Genomic DNA, 12,379 nt, shown 5'->3' with positions numbered 1-12,379 from the left:
AGTACAATGAGTATCCCAGTTTCCGTTTGGTCCCCGAGTTGTTTCTAGCCTTTGCTTGCTTCCGGAATTAGCATCTCTTCCCGCAATGGATTCTGAAAGCAGAGCGCTGCCGATTGTAATGAAGACTTATTTCTCTGAGGTTGTGGAAGAGGATGGGAACTTCATTCAAGCTGTCTGTAGCCGGTGCAAACCCCAAAGGAAAACCATTCGAGGTCAGCACAAGGCACCATCCAGTTTCACCAAACACGGGCAGGTAACTCCCAAAAGCAAGAACCAGACGTGATGAGAGCCACGAGGTAAGACTGTTTGCTCGCGTACGTGTTCTGCGCCTGCCCCGTTACGTATAAACCCCTTATCACGCGCGTTGGCCCATTGACAAATTATACCAGCGATAGGTGGCTCAGGCCTCGGGATTGAAGTTAAGGGTGCGGATCCTCACCTGAGTACTTCTGCTCATTTTACTGAACTCCCTTCCAAACTGCTTTTCCTTCCCCCAGCTGTTAAGTAATGTTTCTCTCCCCCCTCCCCATATCAAAACGTGCTTTTTCTGTCCCCTCAAAACATTTTTCTCTCTCCTCCAAATTTAAGTGAGAAATCGCTCCTCCAGCTTTCCCACTGTGTGCACCCCAGGCTGAAAAGCACACTCAGTAGCTTGACTCGCGGGAGGACAAGGAGTGCGTTTCTCCTGGGACACCGTGGAACACTTGTATGGGCAAGCGCTTTACCACATTACACCTGTTTTGGTCCTCAGGACCGGTTGTTCATCATACAGTACTTCTTGTCCATGTATTTTGGAATATGCTACTCCTTATTAAAATTGGTGCTGTCATATGAGTGACACAGCAGCCAAGATCATCATCACATTTGCAGCAGCTCCTCTATGCAGGTGGCAGGGGGCGGCCCTGTCTCCCCTTTTTCTCTCCTGGGGAGGACACACACGTCTGATGAGAAGAGAAGAGAAGAGAAGAAAGAGAAGAGAAGGGTGACTTCAGAAATCTATTGGAAGCCGGAGGTCTGAAATATTGTCAGTATATATTTTCAAGCAAATGTCAAAAGCTAAACTACAATGAGTGAGCATGTTGCACTTGGATATTCTTTAAAAATTATTGGTTGACTAAACTACCTCTGCCAACTGAGCAAAGAGGCACCTTTTAAAGTGGCAAGGGGAGAGCAACTGTCCTTATCCAGTCCCAGAACAGCATCCTTCCAGTGGGGATGTCTACCTTGTTGTGTTGATGTCTACTGTGTGTTTCTTTTTAGATTGTCATCCCTTTTGGGACAGGAAACCCCTTAGATTATTATTTATTTATTGTTCTATGTAAACCTCTTCAAGAACTTTTGTTGAAAAGTTATATATATATTGAGAGCCAACGTGGTGTAGTGGCTAGAGTGCTGGACTAGGACTGGGGAGACCAGAGTTCAAATCCCCATTCAGCCATGATACTAGCAATAGCAATAGCACTTACATTTATATACCACTCTATAGCCGGAACAGTTTACAATGATTTAGCATATTGCCCCCAACATTCTGGGTGACTCTGGGCCAGTCACTTCTCTCTCAGCTTAACCTACTTCACAGGGTGGTTGTGAAGAGAAACTTAAGTATGTTGTACACTGCTCTGGGCTCCTTGGAGGACAAGCGGGATATAAATGTTGTAATAAGAATAATAATATATGGAAGTCCCACTGAAATTAATAGGACAAGTTAGTCATCACTCATTTGTCCTATTAATTTCATTGCAACTTCCAATTACAATTACAATTAAAAATTAATTGTAATTTAGTTAGGGTATCAGCCTGCGAGGTGTAGTGGTTAGAGTGCTGGACTAGGACCAGGAAGACCCAAGTTCAAATCCCCATTCAGCCATGAAACACACTGGGTGACTCTGGGCCAGTCACTTCTCTCTCAGCCTAACCTACCTCACAGGATTGTTGTGAGGATAAACATAACCCTGTACACTGCTCTGGGCTCCTTGGAGGAAGAGTGGGATATAAATGTAAAAATACATAAATAAATATAAGATTCTAAGAATGTAAGAAGATTCTAATTTGTCCTATTAATTTCATTGCAGCTTCCATTGAGTATTTTAGTTAGGGTGTCAGCCAATATGAGATTCTAAGAACATAAGGAGAGCCTTTGCCATATTCAGACCAAAGATTCATTTGTTCAGCATTTTTCTTTGACCCATGGCCACCTAGATGTTTCTATTATTTATTTTATTTTATTATTTATTATGTACATGCCGCTTTTCAACCAAAAAAAGTTTCAAAGCGGTTTATATAGAAAAAATAATAATTAGGAGAAGAATGTTTTCAGTCCCCAAAGTGTTCACAGTCTAAAAAGAAATATAAGGTAGACATCAGCAAAAGCCACTGTAGGGACGCTGTGCTGTGATTGAATAGGGTTGGTTGCTCTGCCCCTGTTCAGTACAAAGATAATTGCCATTTTGAAAGGTGCTTCTTTGCCCAGTTTGCAAGGGTAAAAGTTATTAGTCCCCAGCAGCTAGTATTCAAATATCTATTATCTTTTATCTATCATGGGTAATAACTCTTGGAAAGCTATGATATGGACAACTTGTATGTTTACATTAGGTTTTGTTTCTACTTAAACATAAAACAAAAATACACTACTTGTTTAAAAGAACATTAATGTACCTTTTTGTGTCTTTGTTTTTGATCTATTAGGAATTTTGCTAATACACTTTCAAATTTCTGTATGTTAAAATGAGGGTTAGAAACTTAGTTCTTAACAATTAGGATTTTTTGATTCAGACAAGAACCCAAAGCCACTCCTTAGAACTGTCAGTATCTTTGCATGTGATATAAACATTTTTACATTTCTGTTGATTCAAATAGTATTGTATACAAATAGTGGTGACTGAAATGGTTCTCTTGTTGTTGCAGATAATCCATGGAGAAAAATATCTGAAGATGATGCACAAAAGGAAAAATATAATTGCAAGCAGGTTGGTGGTGATGCGTGAGCAGTCACTGAGAACATTCCAAAGGACTACAAGCCTCCCTTGGATCTTTCCTCAAAACACTGGCTCTGTGATAGGCCATTACCCAAAGAAGAACTGGATCAGCTCATTCTCAGTTTTTGTCATCACTGATATGCTTCGCTTATCAATTATTGAAGGAAATGGCTTCCACGCTTTGCTTAAAGGGATCATTCCCAGTGCTGCTATTATGTCTACAGAAACATTACAGAATACATTAATGAGACAAAACTGTTTGGTACTTGAAAGAATTAAAAGAAGATTGGCCTCCGTTTCTTACATTTGCACAACTGCAGACGTATGGACACATCAAGGGCGAAACTATATGGGTGCTGCTTGTCACTAGATTAATTCAGCCAACTTGATGAGAGAATCCACAGTCTTAGGCTTCCGGTGCTTTGTTGTTTATTCGTACAACAAGCTTGCCTCCCTGTTAACTGAGATCCACACACAATATGATTTAGATTCCACAACAATCACGCACGTACTTGCAGACAACAGAAGCAGTTCTGAGAAAACCTTGTGACCCTTTTCAGGATCCAAAGTGCTAGAGGATAACTGGGACCAGCAAGTAGGGAATGAAGCTGGGAGACAGGGAGATTTCCCAAATGAGGCCTGCAGCGATGTGTGGATTTGTGATGCCTTGTCAAGCCACCCCATCGACTCTGCCTGTGTGTTCTTCTTGCCCCGATGTGTGACCTGTTTTTCCCACATGCTCAGCTTTGTTGCCACAACTGTCGCATCTAGGACTTCTGCCACAAACTCTTCATACAGGATTCTTTTTAAAAGTGTAGCAAGCAAGTGCTGTGCTTTAAGGGGTGTTTCTCAGGACAGCTTAAAAACACAGAGCTTGTTAACTATGCCCTTGGAAAGGCAATCCCCAAACCAGCCTCGGTATGGAATTCTGAGTTTGATTGCTTTTGCCGTATCTATGACACACGTGCTACGGTGAATCTCATCATGGCATGTTTCCAGCTCCCAAAATTCACGAACTTGGAACTGGAATTCCTAGGTGAGTGGTTGGAGGTGATGTCCCCAATTGCTACAGCGCTTGACAAGCTTCAGGTAGATGAGACCATAGAGTCTTTCTCTGGTGCTGTTCTGCCCATAGTGCTTGTGTTAAATTGTCGACTGGAGCCGGTATCTCTGAAATATACTGCTTGTCTGGCAGATGAATTGAAGGCAGAACTTCAAAAGCAATTTGACATGTCGACCTTTGACGCAGCTATGAGTAGTAAAAGCACAAAACCACTAGTCATTGCTTCTGTGTCACATCCATTCTTTACGTTGTGTTGGCTGCAGAATCAAGATGATAAAAAAATTGCCCGGGAGCTTTTCTTGCAAGAACTGGTCCATTGCAACATCTTGTCAAAACCCACCAGTCAAGCAATGATATCAAAGGCTGCCTTTTATTTCTACGGCTTCAATAATCCAGTGATGGCAGCAACTGTCTTAAGAAATATTGTGGTGCAGTTCCTGCATGATCCCTCACATGAACTGGGACAACTCAAAAGATACTCAGCAGTTTCAAAGGTTTTTGTCAAATTTAACACCACACTGCCAAACTCTGCTCCCAAATGGACAAATCCTGGTGCCCGAAAGGGCCACTCTTCAGGATGATGAATTTGAGATGATGATAATGTTGAAGACAAATCCCTGCTTCATTGAGTGACATGTGATATACAACTGGTTTTTTCAGGTTTTTTGCCCTCAGAATAATCTTTTCCATGGTGATTTTTCCACTGAGGAGCCCATGAATGTCTTGTTACAGGACTCTCTAGATTGAAGAGCATTCTGGGACATGTTTTAGGATGCATATTCCTCCGAGCAGACAAGGCTTTTTTGCTGCTGGAGGCCAAATGTGGAGAAGAGTTTCTGTATGAATTGAGATTGTACTCTAGAACCCCTTACGATTCTTCTGAGTGTTCTGGAGTGGACTCACAGTTCCTGTTGGGGAGCTAGCATGGTGGGGTCCCTTTGACCTGTGCTACTACAGTCAGCCGCCCAGGGTGCATTATGACTGGGCTTATACTCAGTTCATTTGAGGCACTGGCCAGTGCTGTTGGTTGTCATCATTGCCCTATATGAACTGACCATGCCCCACATGCTCCCTTGTGGCTGTATACTGCCAGGGAAATCAGCAGGGATGGAGGTGCTGTCTTGCAGGATAGTTTGCTCACCGTTATGGGCCTCACTGACGAACCCCTGATCAGCTTTCAGGGAATGTGAGCTTTGGGGAGCTGCTGCTCTAGAGCAGGACTTCCCAACCTTGGCCCCCAGAGATCAATCAATGGTGGTCCAACAACATCTGGGGTATGGCTTCTACAGGGACTTCAAGTCCTGCCACCAGGGCTTTAAATGTGGCTACTGAGACAATTAGTTGGCTTGGTTGACTTGTGTGGTTACCCCTGCTGACTTGGCAAAGAGGCCATGGTGATTCTCTTTATTTAGCAGGGGGAGAGTAACTGGCACTATCCACCCCCAGCACAATACCTCCAGTGACTGTTGCTGGTGTCTATCTTGTGTTTCATTTTAGATTGTGAGCCCTTTCGGGACAGGGATCCATCTTATTTATTTATTATTTCTCTGTGTAAACCACCCTGAGCCATTTTTGGAAGTGCGGTATAGAAATCGCATTAGTAATAATAATAATAATTAGTGTGTGGTGGCCTCACCTGTGGCCACAAGTTAGAGAACAGTCTGAGAATCACTTCTGTAAAAGATCTGGTGATGCGTAATGGCTTGTAAAGTGAACTGGGAAGTCCCTAGTTCAAATCTCACATCAGCCCCTCTGGCCTAAGAATATCCACTCTCTTTCTTTCTCAGCCCCATGTTTGCAATAAGAGCATAACAATAATGATAATGTACCTCATAGAACTGTTGTAAGAATTATTGGGATAATATCTGTGAAGTGCTGTTGAACACTCTAAAGCAGGCCTGCTCAACTTCGGCCCTCCTGCAGATGTTGGCCTACAATTCCCATAATTCCTGGCTATTGGCTGCTGTGGCTGAGAATTATGGGAGTTGTAGTCCAAAAACAGCTGGGGGGCCTAAGTCGAGCAGGCCTGCTCTAAAGCAAGGGTTCTCCACCTTGGGTCCCCAGATGTTGTTGAACTACAACTCCCATCATCCTCCACCATGATGGTCATTGTGGTGTGGGACGATGAGAGTTGTAGTCCAACAACATCTGGGGACCCAGAGTTGAGACCTCCTGCTCTAAAGCATTATATAAATGCTACGGATTATTATCAATGTTAAAGCCTTTGTCTCAGAGCAAGCTCATGTGAGGGGAAGAAAAATGCTGGATCATCTCTGCTGAGCTGCATGACTATGCTTCTCCTAAAACCTTTCTATAATTTCTTTGGTAGGTTCAAAAGGCTACCACCACCACCCGCTTATCGACAGAGCTTAACTGCCCCTCCCCACCCCGGGCTTGCGGTGGAATCCGAGGGAAACTCTCTTTCTTTTGCTATTAAAAAGTACACAAAAATCCTCCATGTGCAAGACTACGTGTGGTGAGAAAACTGGTAGTTGCTGAATGTCTGAGGATGTGTCTGCACCAGAGCAAAAACCCCTTTCAGCCCCCACTTTCTTCTGAGTCAAAAACCCCACTTGGAAAGGCTTGTAAAAGAAAAGAACAAAAAGAAAAACAGTTTTATTCAAAACCTACAGACTGCTTCCGTCTGAGGCTTTCTCAGCTTTTAGTTACAGGTAAAAATACTCATTAGGTTACAGGAATCCTTCAAAAAGCACCCTGCATGATGATGGGGCGGCACACTTTAAAAATCATGGTTACCTAGTTGCAAAGAACAGGTATGTAGGAAAATGAAAACGCACAATTAAAACTTACAGAGACTTTTGCAATTTCCTGGCTGGATGGGCAAAGGCTAGTGTTTCTTAGTTTAGTTACGTTACAGGTAAACAATCATAGAACAGTTTCAGAGGTATACAAAGCAGTCATCAAATAAACCAAAAGTCTAATGCCGAGTCTGACTAAACAAACTTTTCCCTAGACTAACTTCCCGAAGCCAAAGCCCTGGCTTCCTTTCTTTGAATTTCCACAAACTCTAGAAGAGAATTCAAGTTTCCTGCCCTCTTGTCTTTCAAGGAGCTACAGAGGTCATTCCATGAGAGAAATCTCCAAGCTAGCGTTGACCATGAGAGATCAACACTCCATTGCTCCTCACAAAGCCTTTCTGTCCATGCTTCTCTCTAACAAAGAACTTCTTCCTCCCAATGGCTCTCTAGGTCCCATCCACATGGTGTACTGATTGGCTGAGCTCTGGAGTTCACCTGCCTGTTAGTCAGGACAGGGTTCACTTCCGGTTAACTCTTTAGGGGAGGGGTGGCTGATCACGACAGATGTAATCTAATACATATAATAACAAGGCTACATTTTCATTGTTCCTTGTGTATTTAGGCTGTTGCTAATAATAATATTTATTAAATGCTTTTATGTTGAAAATACATGAAGCATATAAAATCAAGTCAAATAAAAATAGTACTAAAAAGGAAATCCAACCACTGAAATAGATCATAACTCAGTGGCAACTGGTGAAAACAAAACCAGCTAGCTCAGCTGGGGAAAACTCTCTCCCAACAGGATGTTGTATAATGGGCTTCACTCAGAAGGGGATTCCAAAGATATCCCTACCACTTTCACTGCAGACAAGTGGAGCGCTTGGAGCAGGGACTCCCTTGAGGACCTTAAAGGATGGGGAAGTATATGTGGTACTCAGGGCCTATCTTGTTTAGTTCCTTTAGACTGTGAGCCCTTTTGAGATCGGAAACCATACTTGGTGGTTTGTTTGTTTTTGTTTTCTATGAAGATCACTTTGAAAACTTTTGTTGAAACGTGGTATATAAATATTTTTAGTTGCAGTAATAACCCCATCTGAATAGTTTATTTATTTGATTGATTGATTGATTGATATGCCTGTTTTCCCCACATGCTCAGCTTTGTTGCCACAACTGCTGCTATTTAAGGACGTAAGAACAGCCCTGCTGGATGAGGCCCAAGGAAGCCCATCTAGTCCAGCATCCTGTTTCACACAGTGGCCCACCAGATGCCGCTGGAATCCTACAGGAAGGAGCTGAGGACATGCCCTCTCCCCTGCTGTTACTCCCCTGCAACTGGTGCTCCGAGGCATCCTGCCTTTGAGGCTGGAGGTGGCCTGTAGCCCTCTGACTGGTAGCCATTGACAGACTTCTCCTCCATGAAGTTATCCAAACCCCTCTTAAAGCCATCCAGGTTGTTGGCTGTCACCACATCCTGTGGCAGAGAGTTCCACAAGTGGATCATGCGTTGTGTGAAAAAGTACTTCCATTTGTTGGTCCTAGACCTCCTGGCAATCAATTTCATGGAGTGACCCCTGGTTCTAGTGTTATGGGAGAGGGAGAAGAATTTCTCTCGATCCACTTTCTCCACACCATGCATGATTTTATAGACCTCTATCATGTCTCACCGCAGTCATCTTTTTTCTAAACTAAATAGCCCCAGGTGTTGCAGCCTTGCCTCATAAGAAAGGTGCTCTAGGCCCCTGATCATCTTGGTTGCCCTCTTCTGCACCTTCTCCAGTTCTAGAATGTCCTTAGCTGCCTTATATGAAGTTAGACTGTTGGTTTATTGTTGCCTAGAACAGCTGGCAGCAGCTTTCTGGCCTGCCAGATGGGCCTTTCCCAGCCTAGCCAGAGACTGCATCTAGTACTTTCCGCACTTTTCTACTAGCACTGAGCTACAGACCCTTCCCATTGGTATTGAATGCAGGAAGCTGCCATCTAGTGAGTTAGACTTGTGGTCCTTTTAGTCCAGTATTGTCTATAGCCAGGCCTGCTCAATTTAGGCCTCCCAGGTGTTTTTGAACTATAACTCCCATAATCCCCAGCCACAGTGGCCAATAGCCAGGGATTATGGGAATCGCAGGCCAACATCTGCAGGAGGGCCGAAGTTGAGCAGCCCTGAACTCTACACTGCCTGAGAGCAGCTCTCCAGGGTGTTTTCCTGACTCTGCCTGGAAATGCCAGGGGTTGATCCAGGGACTTTCTGCATGAAAAACTTACGTCCTATCACCGAACAATGGCCCCAACTTGAACTGAATTGGACCCAGAAGCTAACTGGCAACCATGAATTAAAAATATCATGATTCTTTACCTTTTTAATATGAGCAGATCGTCATCCGCTAAGCTGAGTGCAGCTTAAAATTGTATCTTGTGAATGAGCATGTTTTGAGTCATTGTGTTCAAATGTGTGCTCTGATACATGTTTGATTTTCAAACAGATTTATTTATTTTTATTTATTTATTGTTAGATGTATATACTGCCTTTCACTAAAAACAACCCCAAGGCAGTTTACAAAAGTTAAAACACATAAAAAAGAATTAAAAGCATTTAGCTAAAAATATAAAAACAATCCGATATTAAAATATATAATATACAAAAAATGATACATGGATAAAAACACACAGAAGCAGCAATAAAAACAATCATGTAAAGGCCTGAATAAAAAGCCAAGATTTAACCAGCTTTCTAAAAACAGTAACGGAGTCTGAGGAGCGAATGGCCACAAGGAGAGCATTCCAAAGCCTGGGGGCAGCAACAGAGAAGGCCCTGTCCTGAGTGCATGACAACCTAGCCTCCCTCATTGTTGGCACCCGGAGCAGAGCCCCCTCAGATGATCTTGTCAAGCAGGCAGAAACCCTTGGGAGCAGGCAGTCCCTCAAATATCCCGGGCCCAAACCGTTAAGGGCTTTAAAGGTCAACACCAGCACCTTGAATTGGACCCGGAAACACACTGGTAACCAGTGCAGCTCTTTCAAAATAGGTGTGATGTGATCACACCAGGCAGCTCCAGATAGAACCCTAGCTGCCGCATTTTGTACAAGCTGCAGTTTCCGAATATTCTTCAAAGGCAGCCCCACGTAGAGCGCATTGCAGTAATCCAGCCGTGACGTGACTAAGGCGTGGGTAAACTGTGGCCAGATCTGCCTTCTTGAGAAAGGGATGCAGCTGGCGCACTAGCCGAAGCCGTGCAAAGGCACCCCTGGCCACTGCCTCCACCTGAGCTTCCAAAAGCAGAGCCAGGTCCAGTAGTACCCCCAAGCTGCGTATTTGCTCCTTCAAGGGGAGTGCAACCCCATCCAGAACTGGTAAAATCTCCTCATCCCGATTGGCTTGATGTGATCTGCTATCCTTGTTTTTAAAACTATCAAGTAAGATGCATTGAAAGTGCTTTTACATTCTTGGATAGTGTGCTTAATATCTGAATTGTTTTTATTAGTGCCAGATAATGCGTATTGCATAAAGGAATATATTAACATTGCCCCATACCCTGATAATACTTTCACTGAGCGTATAACATTGCAATCAGATATCCTAAATTAACTTCTCTGCTTTAAACCTTTATCTTCATTACATTGGCCACATATTATAGTGATGATAGAACCTGTTGCAATCATTCCTTGTGAAGCTGGTGGTGTGTATGTGTGAGAGAAAGTGAATCCATAGGTCAACATGTCTGTTTATGTTTGGTAGGAAAGTGTCTTTATAAATGTGTGTCGATGCACATTAACATGTGTACCCATTTTGACTTTTAGCCTACTTTCCAAAGGGAAGAAGAAGACTTATGAAATCACCATGGCTGTGTGTGTGTTCATGTGTGTGTCTCCCTCTAATAACTTTTGCATTTCAGTCCATTACAAACCAAATTCACAACAAATGGAAGGAAGTCTGAGGGGACCCCAACAGGATTATTTTTTGCCAATCTGCAATGTGGGTTCAAGATGTTGGCTGCCCAAAGTATGCCCACGTGCTGACTGTCAGATCCAAACCAAAAATCACAACAAATGGGAACATAAGAACAGCCCTGCAGGATCAGGCCCCAAGGCCTAGCTAGTCCAGCATCATGTTCCCCACACAGCGGTGCACTTAGATAATTTTGGTGCTCAGACCTGAAGGGATTTGGAGCCCCCCACCAGGTGTGTGCCGAGCAAGCCTCCCCCGTGGTGGTGTGGCGGTGGACACAGCTGGTGGGCCTGTCCATCCGGCCCAGGGCCTTTGAGAACTCTTGAGAATCGTTCCCACTGCACAGGTGCATTGGAGTGTCTCGCAGTTCTCAAGGGCCACTGGACCGGACAGACAGGCCCGCCAGCCGCTGCATCTGCCGCCGCCACACCACCACGGGGGAGGCCTGCTTGGCTCACCCCCCGCCCCGGCTGTGCACATGGTGGCAACAAGGCAAAGATCAGTGCAGGGGTGAGGGGTGGCAGGAGGCCCCCCTGGACATTGGAGGCCATGGACTGGTGACCCAAGGTCTGGGGGTAAGAGTCCCTTTGTCCCCACAGTGGGTCCTCAGATGCCTCTGAGAAGCCCACAGGCAAGAGGTGAGGGCATGCCCTCTCTCTTGCTGCTGTTCCTCTGCAACTGGTATTCAGAGGCATCTTGCCTCTGATGCTGAAGGTGACCTATGGCCATCAGAGCAGTAGCTATTGATAGACCTGTCCTCCATGAAGTTGTCTAAGCACCTCTTAAAGCCATCCAAGCTAGTGGCCATAACCACATTCTGGGGCAGATAATTCCATAGATTAATTATGTGCTGTTTGGAAAAGCACTTCCTTTTGTTAATCTTAAATTCCCTGGCATTCAGTTTCATGGGATGACCCCTGGTTCTAGTGTTGTGTGTGTGAGAGAGAAATCTCTCTCTGTCTATTCTCTCTACTCCATGCATAATTTTATACACCTCTATCATGTCTCCACATAGTTGCCTCTTTTCCAAACTAAAAAGCCCCAGATGCTGTAGCCTTGCCTCATAAGGAAGATGCTTCAGGCCCCTGATCATCTTGGTCACCCTCTTCTGCATCTTTTCCGGTTCTATAATGTTCTTCTTAAGATATGGTGACCAGAACCATACACAGTACTCCAAATGTGGCTACACCATAGATTTGCATAAGGGCATTATAATATTAGCATGTATTATATGCTAATATTATTATACAATATAATAAATATAACACAAATTATATTTCTTATATTTTAGGGGGTCCTAGGTAAGAGTCACTGTGTTAAAAGATATGGAAAGTAGGCTCCATTATTTCTCCTTAGAATTACTTCTTTTCTCTGTTGGTAACCTGCTCTTTTTTAGTAGAAACTCAAAGTGGTTAGCATCAGAACAAGAGATTCAATTTCACAGTTGGGGTGCCACTACTCAAGAAGCCTCGCTACTAACTTATTTTAATTCTGAGCAGATGGCATTTAGAGCTGGATTGTCTACACAGATCTTAATGGGCACAAAAGTACACATGGGCTTTGAATTCTGCATATCTCACAGAATACTCTGACTGCAAAACACTCCAAATGTTTCAGTGCTCATCTCATGTATAATTAA

At 43.8% G+C, this 12,379-nt stretch overlaps 1 long non-coding RNA gene across 1 annotated transcript; it reads left to right on the top strand.

Annotated features, from left to right (window-relative positions):
• On the top strand, nt 1–7,887 carry LOC128346730 (uncharacterized). The gene is made up of 2 exons (XR_008317156.1): nt 1–296; nt 2,905–7,887. It is a non-coding gene; the product is annotated as an uncharacterized LOC128346730 (long non-coding RNA).
• Nucleotides 7,888–12,379: the final 4,492 nt, after the last annotated feature.

This window comes from Hemicordylus capensis, chromosome 2 (genome assembly GCF_027244095.1).
Source record: "Hemicordylus capensis ecotype Gifberg chromosome 2, rHemCap1.1.pri, whole genome shotgun sequence".
In the NCBI taxonomy this organism is placed as follows: domain Eukaryota; kingdom Metazoa; phylum Chordata; class Lepidosauria; order Squamata; family Cordylidae; genus Hemicordylus; species Hemicordylus capensis.
The sequence above is the reverse complement of the archived record's forward strand: the minus strand, read 5'-3'. Positions and strand labels throughout refer to the sequence as shown.